At 35.6% G+C, this 14986-nt stretch overlaps 1 pseudogene; it reads left to right on the top strand.

The window, feature by feature from the left end:
• The first annotated feature begins 4122 nt into the window (after positions 1–4122).
• The window catches only part of LOC124291090, a 122247-nt pseudogene continuing 111383 nt past the window's right edge, over positions 4123–14986 (top strand).

The following is a 14986-nucleotide window of genomic DNA, read 5'->3' as shown; positions in this document are numbered from 1 at the left end:
ACTAGTACATACTCAAGGCGCTGGTATTTTTCCCTCGATCATTGGATGTCAATCTTAACGCACATTGTATTATCAATCTCAACTCCCTGGGAAGTATACAACTCTTGCTGCCACTAGGCACATCGAGTTATTGTGGCTTTTTCATCCTAACTTTTCCCAAACTCAACTAAGTTTTAACTCTCATTTGAACTGATTACTTTTCTTCTCTATTTATTAAAAAAAAAACAAAGTTATTTTTAAACATATTCAGGAAAGCCACTTTGAAACTAAATGTAAACTGTAAAGTATGTGTATAACAAACATGCTAATGACCTGAATTTTTGTCACTTACAACTAGCTGTGTATGTTTTGTTCAAAATACATATAACGAATTATGGTTATACCAAACTGAAATTAGTGGTCCCAGTTAGTTCATTATAACCGTAGTTTAATGCAGATTTCATTTGTTTTAATCATGCATATTGCTTCTGATATTTCATGCAATTTAATTTACTACTTGTTCATTGACACAAGAGATGACATACCAGCTTTGAGACTAATCATATCAGTGTTGAAATTAATATGCCACAAATAGATTAAACATGGATTAGTCTGATTGAAGATCAGTTTCAGATGAAATCGGTATTATAACAAATGCTAAAAAGAATGCTAGACATTTTGAAAATGCCATGAGATTAGGAGGAAACTTGTTTTGAAAAGTTTGAAGTATCTCAGTATGACACTTTAAGAAGTGGAGAACTGGCATAAGCATATATTCAACTGAACAGATTTTGTTCTTGCCATTCATTAATACTGTGTAAACTCATGTAATACAGTGCTAATAGAACCCTTTGGGGATTTCCATTTTCAATGAAAAACAACAACTACCAAATACGAACTGCTTCACAAATTGTATGCATTCTCCAAATGTGTGTACCGAAAGCACTATCTCATGCAAAGCACGAAAAGCACTATCTCATGTATTACTGAAAGCACTATCTCAAAAGCACTATCTCAAAGCACTATCTCATGCATACCAAAAGCACTAATATACTGAAAGTACTGTACAAAAGCAAGCACTATCTCATGCATCCAAAAGCACTATATCATGCATACTGAAAGCACTATCTCATGCATACCAAAAGCACTATCTCATGCATACCAAAAGCACTATCTCATGCATACCGAAAGCACCATCTCATGCATACCAAAAGCACTATATCATGCATACTGAAAGCACTATGTCATGCATACCAAAAACACTATATCATGCATACTGAAAGCATTATCTCATGCATACCAAAAGCACTAATGTATCTCATGCATACTGAAAGCACCTGTCATGCATACCAAAAGCACTATATCATGCATACTGAACGCACTGTCATGCATACCAAAAACACTTTATCATGCATACTGAAAGCATTATCTCATGCATACCAAAAGAACTATATCATGCATACTGAACACACTTTCTTGTGCATATCGAAAGCACTATCTCAGCTTCAAAGTTACACATTTGTTTAAGAAAAAGTTGTATTTCTCTGAGAATTGTTTGACCTGGAACTGATGTTCAGAAAATGTGCCAGTGTTAATGGTACAGTTAGAGTGTTTGTGTGTTACTACTAAAACAATTCTGGATTGCAGGTATTCAGGTTATTTAGAGCAAAGTAATCAAGAGCACACTGTATAGTTAAGTAGCTATCGCTATGAATTATTTAGCAACATCATCAATAATGACCTTGTATGTATTCATCTCCAGGTGATTACTGACACAATGTGTCAAGTTACTGATCATCGCACAGACTGACGTGTGTCTTTTATGCCGAACAGTTCGTCAATTTTCATTTTCTTGCTGTGAAAGGGTCGACTGATTAGTTATTCTGAAAAATATGTATTAACAATTAACCAGTGTTAGCAATAGAAAATCATTTTTATTAAGTCTAATGTGTAGTGCAAATCTGGAATATCAGATGAGAACATTTCTGCTGAAGTAAGCAATATTTCAACCTTTCGGATTTAATCCTAAGGAGTCATTGGAAAAGGTGTTGAAAGGAACATTTTAATGAATAAAAAAATATGCATTACTTTCTTTTTCAAAATGTGTTCGAATCAATTTTGGAATGAAAACAAATTTTGCTGCCATGGAAATTGTAAGCCAGTCAGGTTGGCAGTAAGTAAAGATTTATGTTGGTTTCAGCTGTATACTATCTGTGAGATGTATTGAGAAGCTGTAGTATCAACTTGTTGTATCCTGGTGAATAAGAAGCTGAGTCCGGAGCTGTAGTATCTAGCTGTATAAGAAGCTGTAGCATTCAGCTGTAGTGTAAAGCTGTGTAAGGAGATTTAGCATCAACCTGTAGCATGAAATTGAATAAGAAGCTGTATGAGAAAATGTATCAAGCTTTGTAGTGAGCTGTAGTATCAAGCTATATGAGAAAGATGCAGTATGAAGGTGTACAAGAAACTTTAGTATCAACCAGTAGTATGAATTGTATAACAAGATGTATGAAAAGATGTATCAAGTTGTGTAATGAGCTTTGGTATAAAGCTGTTTGAGAAACTGTAGTAACAAGATGCAGTATAAAGCTGTACAAGAAACTGTAGTATCAAGCTGTTGCATGAATTGTATAAGATGTATGAGAAGATGTATCTAGCTGTGTAATGAGCTTTGGTATCAAGCTGTTTGAGAAACTGTAGTAACAACATACAACCCAGTGGCGGATCAGGGGGTGGGGGTGGGGGTCAGGGTTCAACCCCTTTTGAAAATGACTTAAGACCACATTGAAAACAATATATTTGCGTTGGCGGAGCCAAGGGGGGTTCAGGGGGTTAAACCACCTCCCCAACCCCCCTTTCAAAATTCCTGTATCCGCCCATGATGTAGTATCAAGTTGTTACAAAAACTGGAGTATAAACTGTGTAAGAAGGTTTAGTATCAACAATGGTTATGGATTTCAACTATCTTCCAATGCTCTGTGTAAGTAGCAATTTTGCAGAAGCAATGTTGTACAATATTCCCTCACTAACCCTTTCAATTCAACATTTCTGTACATCTGGAAGTGCATCTATCACGCAAGTAATATTTATCCCAACTCAACTGTATCTCTTGGTCTTACCAGAGGCATACAAGCGTAGAATTTGTGTGATGAAGTAGGTAAAAACAAGCAAAAAACGAAGAAACAATTAACGTCAGTAACATGAGCCATATGTTGGGGTTGCTTATAAAGATTTTACTGTCTACCACCTCCCAGCGACCACCATCAACCACCCATCATCACCTATCGCCATCTCCATACACTAAACCTTACTTACGCTGTTGGAGATGCAGAAATTATTCTGTTTTATCAGATACATCGTGAACTTTCATTGCAGTTTATTGGTCACTGGGGTGTTGTGGTGATGCATCATTGATGTGGGGATGGGAGATGATACGTGTTATGGATGTTTGATGTCTATTTCCTGAACCCAGGTGTCGAGACTCTAGCTCTTTTATTATTATTGTAGTGCTTTTCATATGGATTGATGATTTGATCAACTTTTATTTTCGGTGGACAAAACTTTACCTTTGTGTTTGTTGGTTTAGGCTGTTAGGTGTAATGGATATTTTATTATCTGTATCGGATATATCATATATTTTGTATGAAAGGTTTTGTCCAAATTGTTAACTCTTATTAATATTGTACAGTCAGACAGTGAAAAAGAAAAGATTACACACATATAACATAATTAAATATGAAAAGTATAAAAGAAATTATAAGTCTGTTTTGTCCAATATTCCATGTTTTTTAGGTGAAACATATTTCTCTTTTGAAACATTAACTCCTCAGAACATATTTTTTCACTATTAAACCTTGTCATATAAAAACCAAAAGAGATGGACTTCCTGTGGTTAAAACCAAATAATTGAAATTTACGACGATTTCATATATTTTTCCTTAAACCCATATGGAAAGTTGATAGTTGAGCTCATTTTGCTCTCTTTCTTTCATCACCGTTAAAAAATGACAGCAGGAAAGTGATACTGGTTTCCACATGACCGTGAAATTCAAAGAAGGATATAAAACACTCCTTTTGCGTTGAGAGTTCTTGAGTGTGTGAGCGAGGGTTCTGTTTATGAAATGTGTACAGGCAGTGTGTGTCATGTGGTGGGAACAATTGAAAAGGAGGAGGTATAGATATGTTCTCATTGTGGGTTGTTTAGAATCACTGTGGATGTTTAGGATCATTGTGGATGTTTAGGATCACTGTGGATGATTAGGATCACTGTGGATGTTTAGAATCACTGTGGACTCACTCACGTGGAGACCTGTTGAGAAGGACAACAATTGGTAGGAAAGCGTACATTTATTTCTACAAGACATCTTTGATTGCTACTACATTACTGGTGACTTTTGCTGTTACTTTTTGACATGATCGTATATTTCGTCAATTAGTTTTTGTTGTCGGCATGCATTTCAGGAAACTAATTCCAAACAGGTCAGTTTTGGTCATTGATTTTTGTTCAATTTGAGAAAGCATGACATGATTCCAAATACAAGCTCATGGATGTCAAATTTCAGTGGTAATTTTGTTTAGTGTGAGGTGATGAAAGTGATCATGACAATTTGTGATGCGTCAATTTCCGTCACTTATTTCATTATGATATGAATGGACATGGAGATTTCAGCTCTAGGGTACTGGTTGTACAATTACCATTCTACTCACTGGGTTTATGTGTCTGACCTTTCAGAGAAATAGTTTTAGCATCAAGTAAAATAGTATTGATTAATTTGAAATTGTATCTTCATATTTGATGATTTGTGCTGAGAAAGGTGTTGCTATTAAGTATTAACATGTAAGTGATATTTAATTGTGTTTTTGCTGAGCTCAACTTGGACAAAAACAGTCTTAGAGAATTATGATGGGTTTTTTTCCAAATATCAAATACTAGTTTTGTCAATAATTATGAGGACATATACCTAAAACCGTTCAAACATAATACCTCCATACTTGTGCATCTATTATCTTTGACATTACCAGACTAAACCCCTTTTATAAAACCCCCTTTAACAAGCATGGCAAATCCCCATTCAAATACCCTGTAATCTTTTATCAAAACCTCAGCGATAACATACGATTAAGTTGTCTTATTGAAATTGACTAATGTCTGTTTCATTATATTCTAGGTTTACAAGTCAGGTTGACACACAGTACATGGATGTTATTGGTGTCAATTGCCCAGAGATGTGAAGTGGGAAGGAAGGTGTCAGCATCTGTTTAAACCATGAGGAGTTCTTACACAGAGTTAGCGCTGCTGTGGCATTGGTTCATCCTGCCAGCATTAGGTGAGTACCAATTCTTTCATGCCATTTACCACGGACACCATTCTTGCGGAGTTTCTGATCAGTATATATGCCATTTTCAGGGTTGTTAGTAACTTTGAATTTTTTTTAAGATTTACAACTATAGTACATTAGGATCTTAACATATATGTTGTTCTATGTTATCTTGTTCTATATCTCAAGTCAGACATTCGTTTATTACACCAAAATGATACTCAGTCACAATTTTCACCAAAGTATGGCATCATAAGATGAACATTCTGTTCTAAGATCTTTTGACAAAATATTTTGGTACATTAGGTTTAATATCAATTAAGAAAGAGTTTTGAGCAAGCAAATGTATATTCTGTATAACATTGTTTAAGGCTACTGTACGTCCAACTGGAAACTCTGCAAGAATGCTATCCTCCATATATTGTGGAATCAAACCCGAGACTGATGAATGATAAGTGAACCACTTACCACTGGGCTACCTTGCTTTTGCATTGAGAGACTTTCACATACAGTCTGCAACATCAGAGATTGTCACATTCATAAACTTTCACATTCAGGGACATTGAAACATTTTATTTGTGAATGTTTGTCATCAAAAGAAAGAAATATCATCTTATAGTATGAGCGTAGTATTTCTTTTCCCATATCGTATATCTACAAGGATGACTCACGCTCTTCTCCGTCAGATATAAGAGCTGCATTATTTTACAATGTTGTAGTAAATTCAATCAACACATAACCAATTCTATGTAGGTTTATGTTGGTAAATGGATCTTACACACTGACAACACAGCACAATATGCTGGTTAAGCTGAACCAGACCCCAGGGCCTAGATTTTCGAAGCTCTCTTAGCTTAGATAGTTGTAAGTTAATGTTAATGTATGGCACTTACGACTATCTTAGCGCTAAGAGAGCTTCGAAAATCTAGGCCCTGGTTTCTACATCTGTAATCATTATCACAACAATGGTGTCTTTATTGTCAAAAAAGTCATTATGTCCATGAAAGTAGAGAGTAAATATACTTAATGACATCTTGAAGGAAATCCGATGTGGAAATCACCATTTATCCTCCATAACAAAGGGTTAAGAGAATAGGTGTTGATTTTTAGTACACTAGTTTATTATTTCTCTGTTCCTGATGTCTGGTGTGAGCGTTGATGGTGTGTAGGTGTATATTGATGAAAGGATGTTTATGTTTTGCCTATGGTCATCCACTTCAGCTTGACCGAGGCTACCCTCAGCTGTTTACAGTCACGGGCAGTTAAAGTGGTTTCATGGGACCATATGTTTACACCCATCTGTGACCAGTCCATCAATACCCAGAATATAAATAGGTTCATGTACATTGTTACCGATATACCTGACCCCATATGTTCATATGTGCAGCATATGGGCATTATCACAAACTAAGAGGGGATTATGAGGGTTTATGGCTTGAATAAAACTAATTTACAATTTGATATAGTAGAAAACTGGAATTTAGAAGTATTTCCATTATGAAAAGATAATATATTAGTTTGAATGAGATAATGAAGATGAAATGATGTTAGTGCAGATATGCTAACTGATATATGATTGACATGTAACATACATCCTGACCGACAGATGTTTATTGCTGGACTCAGTACCAAAGAAAAACGTCCTTGACCTGTGAATCGCCATATTTAGTGGAATATTTCATAAGGTTTTAAAAACATTTCATATTTGTTATGATGAATAAGGAATCTAAACCAGATTTAACTTTCATTTATAATCTTGTTATAAGGTTAGCTTCAATTTAAAACCTACTTTTCTGCTTTAGTAATAGGTTTTTAAGATGAAAGACCTATCATGATTGTACGAGACCGGTGAGACTTCAGCTTTAAAGATAAGTTATTAGTTCAACATCACAGATAATGCCAAAAAATGGCAGGAAGACAAAGTTTTCAGAATGATTATTTTCCTTGTTTTTCCCCAGTAATCGAGATGCTAGTTGTGCCTGATGGTATTGTCTAGATTTCAAAGGTCTTTGGTATTGATTTGTTTCCAAGAGAAAAGAAACATGGAACAAATTAAACCTAGATTTATTGAACTAAGTGATGTGATCATGGATTACAAGAACAAATTGGTGTATTGAAGATAATGTCTAAATATATAAGTTATTCAATATCTGTTTGATGTTGGTGCCTAGGGTTGAATGGAAGGCAGAGGAATAACTCCAGAGTAATGATCCCAATTTGACTTCACAATGAATGCTTAATGCCCATTGATGTCATTTTAAAAATAAAGGCACTGACTGTATGTATGAGAGAAAATAAAGCATTCAGTGTTAGATTTGGGTTAAAGCTTCATTTAGTATGGATAGAACTAAGATGGTTTGACCAACCTGCTTGCATCTGTGTTAGAATGCAATATATGAGCCTTTGTTCTGAAGGTATGCTTTGATGTGATACAAATGAGATGCTGTTGCTAATATGGTCCTAATTGTAAATTCTGTTTAAGTGTTTCGCTTCAGTAAAGGTCACAATCATGTCCTTCCTCATTTTCGTTATATGCTTTCATGTGAGTCTGGCTGTTGAGGAAGTTTAAGCATTTAAAACATGATATTATAAGCTTTATCTGGTTTCTTAAGGAGTGTGTTTTAAAGACTTAACAGTTTCAATATCTGGATGATTGATGCCATCATAACCTGTACTCACACACACATGTGCTCTCTCTCTCTCTCTCACACACACACACTCACTCTTCTCTGTATTTTTATTTACAACACACACACACACACTCTCACTTTTTTTGTAATTTGTAAAGGTTACTGCTGCAGCAAATTTTAGTCAATGAGAAAAAGATATTTGTGAAGAGCATTTTCATAACTAGTGTTAATTCACTTTCAGTTGTATTGAGAATGTCATCATTTCCATCAGGCTTCTCTGGAATTTCAAGACAAATTGATAGTGGCACTTCATTGCATTTTCAGTTGACACTCGGCCCTGTTTTCCTTGAATCATCAGTTGCATCTCATATCAATATCATAATGTACTTGCTGGAGATTGAGACATTGTGTGTAATCACACATGGCTGACTTGCTGTCATGTGACCAGGAAATGTGATCATGTGACAAGAGTATGTCACAAAACATTGACAACAGGCTGTTGATGAGATGGACTTTATATTCATAACGTCTGGTGAAATTGTGATTAAATTTGAATTCTTTGTCATATGAAACTAATTGGGCAGTGAAATGGGATCCAGCCGTCATTTCTAGTTTTGGTTTGAAATGTATGATAAATCAGTAAACATCACTAAGATTTAGAGTTCACGAATGTTTTAATGTGAGCTGTTGACTGTCCACATGAAACTCTTGTGGACAACTGAATCAGTGAAATGTGAGATATCTCTTTACGACACGTGAGATGTATTGACATATGTTCAGAAGACGTAACTTGAACATGACTCACGTGCGGGTTGCTTGGAGTACAATATTCTTAAAAACAATATTACTTCTGAAAAATGTATTAACATATCCTCTCATTAACATGTACAAAATTTCTGTGTTACATATAAGGTATATCATTTCAAAGCTTAATGAGCTTTTTTCATCCATTTCAAATGCGTTTTTGTTCTCTTATTTTTGAATATTTTTGTTTTCTGTGCTGAAGTTTCTGAACAAAATTGAGACAAGTAAATGTAGTTGTGTAGACAATACTATCTTTGAACACCCACTTAGTGGTTGGATTTAGCGCTATATAAATTTCCAGTATTATTATTATCTATTCAAATTATAATTGAACCCAATTGGTCTGTCAAATTGAAGAAACTACTATCAATACATATATCATTTAAACCCTATCTATCCACACAGTACTGTTTTGATCTGTAGAAATTGGGAATAGAAACTTCAGAATTGACTATGTATCTGTCGTAACAAATCTTTCTTCATCAATGTCTTGAAATCCAACTATGTTAGCTCGGGGATGGAGTTTCCAGACAAACACAGTCCAAACTAACAAGTTTTCGCTGTATCGTTATTTAAGATCGAAACAATCTTGGCAGCAGACATTCTCGGGGGTGTAGTTCATGTAATTATGTAAGGTTTAGAATTTTGTCTGCTCTGTCTGTGATGAAAATGTCTGGACTGTAAACCAAGCTGTAATCTTCCCCATCGCCTGCAAATGTCCAGTACGCCATATTTCAACATGTGGTAATCTTGTGTGGCTGGGTTGTTATGCCGGACTGTCAACACAGGGCCCCCTCCACAGCCAGTGCACTGATCATAACACGTAATTTGTTGTCCGTCAATATCGGATGGCCAGACACAGAGAGAGAAACGATATTGTTTCTGCAGTGCACATAAATCAGTCGATCAATTGGTTATTACAAGACATTCTAGCTTAAGCTGAGTGAGATAGATGTTGAGTTGCCTTGTGAGCACAGACTGTCATCAGCAGTACTGAGGCTCAACACCAGGGGGATGGCGTGTCAATGTTTTCATTTTTAGAAACTTGTACATTTATAAAATAGAAAGTCCATTCAGATCAACTGAATGTTGGAAATGTTTAAACAGTTATGTGATTTTAATGTGGATATTTGTAAAATTTAACTTTTAAATAAATGGGTGTTGAATGATATATTCAAACTATTAATTTTTTGTTTGTTTACAAAGAATACTTGAGTCAAGTTGAGTTCACTTTTATTTGTTTAATAAAACATTTCAACAATGTTTCAATGTAATTCCTACGAAATTGATGACAGAAAATATCCATGTGTTATTATTAACATACTTATGATGCGTTTCAAATTATGTCCATGTTAGTTTCTTTCCTTTAATCCATGTCAGATTCAGAGGAGCAGAAATCTTAAATTAAAGTAATCCCTACTGTAGAATATTTCTCTCACAATCATTAGCTTTTTGTGTTTTTCTTGCAATGGAGATGTACATCTGATTTAAAAGTGTCTAAATCCCGTCAAAAAAATCTCCCAATCTGACATTTCCAATTTTCATTTTGGGCTGTAATCAGTGACTCCTGGTGCCAGGCACTAAAAGGTGTTTCTATCAGTCACAAATGCAACCAGCAGTTTAAACACATCATCCAACTTGCTGAAGCAAAAATGTAGGTTCACCAAAATAGACTCCACAACACCGATTGAATTCACTTTGAGGAATAACTGTATTTGCTGAAAATGTTACCCGACAGAGCGTAAACTTCTCTTGGAGAGATCAATATGTGTCGAGGTGTGTCGTGGAGTGTTTCATGTGTCCTGTGTGTTTTTGCACCGGTGGGAATACGAGCAGAGTGGCGCCAATGTCTCATGCAATGTTCTTCATTTCATGCTGTATGCATGTGTGCTTCACAAATCTTTTGTAATATATTACCGGGAGATGTTTGGGACATTAAGTTTTAATGAAAGAGTGCGGATTTGTTTTCTTAGGTTTGGAGAAAATCATGTTCAGCATACATATAAGAATTGAATCTCCATCAGGATTACATCGGTTCATTAAGATGGGTTATTGGGTTGGTTGTGATGTTCTAATTACAACTAGATTACTATTTTATTATTCTTTCATCATTTTCAAGAGAATGACTGCTTAGTGCATCCATGTATGGTACATCTTATTAAACAGAAGGAATCAGTGTTTACAAACAGACTTAGTTTGTTGGATTTGTTTGTGGAGTAATGTTCTAGCAGCTTCAATGTTATAAACCTACATTTTGCAATCAAGCTTGTGCTTGACAATGAGTCAGTGAGGGTTGTACAGCTCTAAGTCGTTTGATGAGGGTCACATTATTCAAATCTTAATAAACCTTTCAAAAGCCTGTTAACAGTCAATAATGAAGCCTATATCACTGGTTACCCCTTTAAGATCTTAGATGAAGCGAGGACGGTTTTTACATTTAAATATCCTGAATTCTTTTCTTCTGTGTCGATATATCTGTCAGTTGTCTACACTGAAGATAGATGGTTTGAAAGAATTAAATAGTGTATTAATCTGATACAGAGGTTAGTTGAAAGAATGGAATTAAGAGAATAACATTATCATTGTATACTGATATGAGATTAAATCTTCGTTCCTTTACAAAGCATGGACTTTACTTTTTCATTTGAAGAGATCAATAATTTATAGATAATACTCAGGAATGGTTGACAATGTGAGGATAGCACTGTGTCTTTTATCATGTTCAAGAATTTGAAGTCTGAAGTCTATGTTTAAATACTGGAGTTTCAGCTGTTGTGCTAAGCTTGCTTGTGCAAGGGACCTTCAGCTGGTACAGTCTCCATAACTGGAAACATCCTACAGTAGATCAGTGCCAGTTCTGGGGATTCTGAGATCCCTCCAACAATGCTCTTTAAGTCATGTCAGCTGCCAAAAAATCTTTATCCTGTCATCAGTTGAGTATAATGGTGACAAGGCGGCAGATACCAAATATTTGTCTAAGTACAAACTTTCAAGATGGTGAGTTTTCAAATATGCACAAAACAGCAACAAATAGCTTTTGAAATGGGAGATTCCTGAGAATGGATTTTCAAATTGAAGAAAACATTTTTGTTTTAAATGTTCACCACTCCAGTGTGTTCTGTGCATGAGGAAACAGTCTAGTGTTTCTGTTCTACTGGTTACAAGTAAGGTGTTGTCCCGGAGCTTGTCTGAAGGAAAAACTTGACTGAATGTGTCTGCTGGATATATCACATTACTGCCTCCAGCTCCTTACAGCAGATCATTAATAACTGAATCAACAATGGTCTCGTGACTAATTCAAATAAAATCTTATGAATCTTTCATTATGTAGATAACCAGTTTCAATTTCTTCTTGATATACACACATAACAGAATATTTGCTTGTGCTATCTCCAGTTATATTCTTGAATTAAGATTTTATCAAATTACCAAAAATTTGTAAAATATGAAAATCATTTAAACTACCTCATAAGAAAAAATAAGAAACAAAAGCATCCAAACCCTTCCCATAGTTGTACAAGATCTTTGCAAAAACCAGAGTCAAGAAGAAAGGTTTAGGTACAATTAGGTATATGTATTTTGCTATGATATTCTTTTCTTTGAATTTACAAAGATTTAGTTGTGTAAGGATCTGGTTGTTTTAAGAAATTGCCCTTTTGTCCTTACATGTATTTGTTTCAGGAAATAATTACTAATTTTCTTGATGGAATCACAAGCATTAATCTTACTTCCTTCAGTCCTGTGAACATCCCTAGGTAGTACAGTCTTTGGTAATGGCATATGTCATCGAGGCAATGGCTTGCATGACATCACATGTCATGTTTAAGTGCTGCGTGACATGTCAATAGTGTGAAAACATGATATCGTCTTTTTCGTATCAGTACCTTTGACAGAAGTGAGATCTGTGAGCTGTCTTTGTCACTGGTGCAGGTTTTGTGTAATGTTAGAATCCGAACACAAAGAGAGGCAATTAAGATGGTACTGAGAGAACCCCCTCCCTCAACCCCCATGGGTCTTGTCATGGGGAATGTGATTGTTGGTTTCTTGGAATAATAGTGCTAAAGGTTTGTGTGGGCTCTAGGAACATCTGATGTCCCCCACGTGTGCATTGTTTGAAGTGGCAAAAACGTCATTGTTGGTTAAATGGTTGTGTCAGTCATCTGTAATAGGCAAGACTTATGGGATATAGACAAGGATGATCTCACGAGATGACAGACTGATCATTGCACTTAACCGAAGTGTGTTGTACGTGATATTCATATATCACAGATTACAACTGTCAATGATGTCATAGACAATAATCAGATCACACTAAAATATGCCAGCTTTTCTAATCTGAATAATGTGTTTTATGTTCAGCTCGTCTTTGAAGTTTTGTTACAAAGGAACCAGTCTATCATGAGTGCAGTGCAGCCCATCCTCTATTGATACACCAGTCCATCTGTTGTCTGTCCATACACCGAGTTATCCACCCATTAAAATGTTGATAGTGAAAATAGGGTGGTGGGGTAGCCTAGTGGTTAAAGCGTTGGCTCGTCACACCGAAGACCAGGGTTCGATTCCCGACATGGGTACAATATGTGAAGCCCATGTCTGGTGTCCCCCACCGTGATATTGCTGGAATATTGCTAAAAGCGGCGTAAAACCATACTCACTCATTAGTAGTGAAAAATCTCATCTTAATGCAAGTGATATCCCTTCTGCCCTGCAGCAGTGTAAGAGGATTTGAATGTATGGCGTACAATATACAGAATATAGATATGTAACTTTTTTTTCTTTTCTTTTTTTATGTTTTATTCTAGATAGGTAACTTAATTCTGAATAGTGAAGGTAAGTTTTGAACAGTGGATGAACTGCATTGGATGAACTTGCTGTGGCTTCAGCAACCAAGCAGGTTGTGGTACTACATTCAACACGAGACAAAATGATGTGACACATACGATGAGCAATGGCTCAATAGTAATACATTACCGCCTCTGCCATGCAGAACATGATAGAAAAAACCCACTCCTAAGTGCTTCCAATGAATAATTTCAGATAGGCTTTGGTTACCGGCTATTGTTGTCGAGGCTAAATGTTTGTCATTCATTTTATGATTTTGACATGTTCAGAACAAAAGGTCTGGGTTTAATATTACATGTCTGAAACATGTCGAGATATATGATATTTTCCATGAAATGTACATGTGATGAACAATTGAATCTCAACAATAGGACTCGTAAAGAGGCATATTAATGTTCTATGCTGTGGGATATCTATAAAGGGATGAGGTTGAAGGTTGCGTCATTATGGTGTAATACATCAGGAAGGTGGGGTAAATAGTACTGTGTTTCACACGTAAGTCAAAGTGGGCAAAATTAATGCTCAAACATGTCTGTTAATGTGATATCATGTTGAACACACTGTGGCCAGAACAGCGCTAACCAGGAGTAGCACAGACAACTGCTACCATCAAGATGCTATATATATACAATAGATTTATGCAATGAAAATATGAAAAAGCTTTAGAGCAACATCGCTAAAATATTTATGAGGTTGGTTTGGTTTCTGATGGTTCTTTAAATTGCAATTTCAAAAACATCCTCTTGAAATAGGAATTGTTTTTAGAGACTGTTACTTTTAAGAAAACTATTACAACATCTGAAACAGCATATTTTTAATGATAGTTGTCCTTCGTATTGATTGTCATAATTTCTTTTCAGTCGCTTTCTTTCTTAAAACCTGATACAATATCTTTTATTTCCAGTAATATCTGAAATGAATTATTTTCTAAGTGTACCATACACTTATATATGATGATAGTATGTCAAATAATGTGTCCGCTGATAATATGTCTGATGATAGACCGTCAGAACTCAGATGGTATTGCAGCCCGTCTCATTCAACGAACATCATGTCACGCCACATCATTGTAAGACATTGTGATGTCATTGATGAAGGCTTGCAAGGCGTATCAACAGCATGTACATTACAGTGTTTTAATGATGCATGCAGTGATACAGTCACAGCCTTATGTGAGCTGATTAGATTGCTGGGTAGTTACAACGTCTGGAGATGGGGCTTATTGCAAATTATTCATGCAAACGATGATTTGTCAAGTGGATTTGATGGCAAACTGATGACAAAGCTGTACGACCATTGTTCCATGTGGGCATGGAGTTGTGTTTATAACATGGTGTAGATGCATTGATGACTTAAAGCATGAAATACAATACTCTATCAGAGAGACGCTGAGGACGTGTCTCGTGTGTGACT

This window comes from Haliotis rubra, unplaced genomic scaffold (assembly GCF_003918875.1).
Source record: "Haliotis rubra isolate DU_JTF1 unplaced genomic scaffold, ASM391887v1 Scf481, whole genome shotgun sequence".
NCBI lineage: Eukaryota > Metazoa > Mollusca > Gastropoda > Lepetellida > Haliotidae > Haliotis > Haliotis rubra.
The sequence above is the reverse complement of the archived record's forward strand: the minus strand, read 5'-3'. Positions and strand labels throughout refer to the sequence as shown.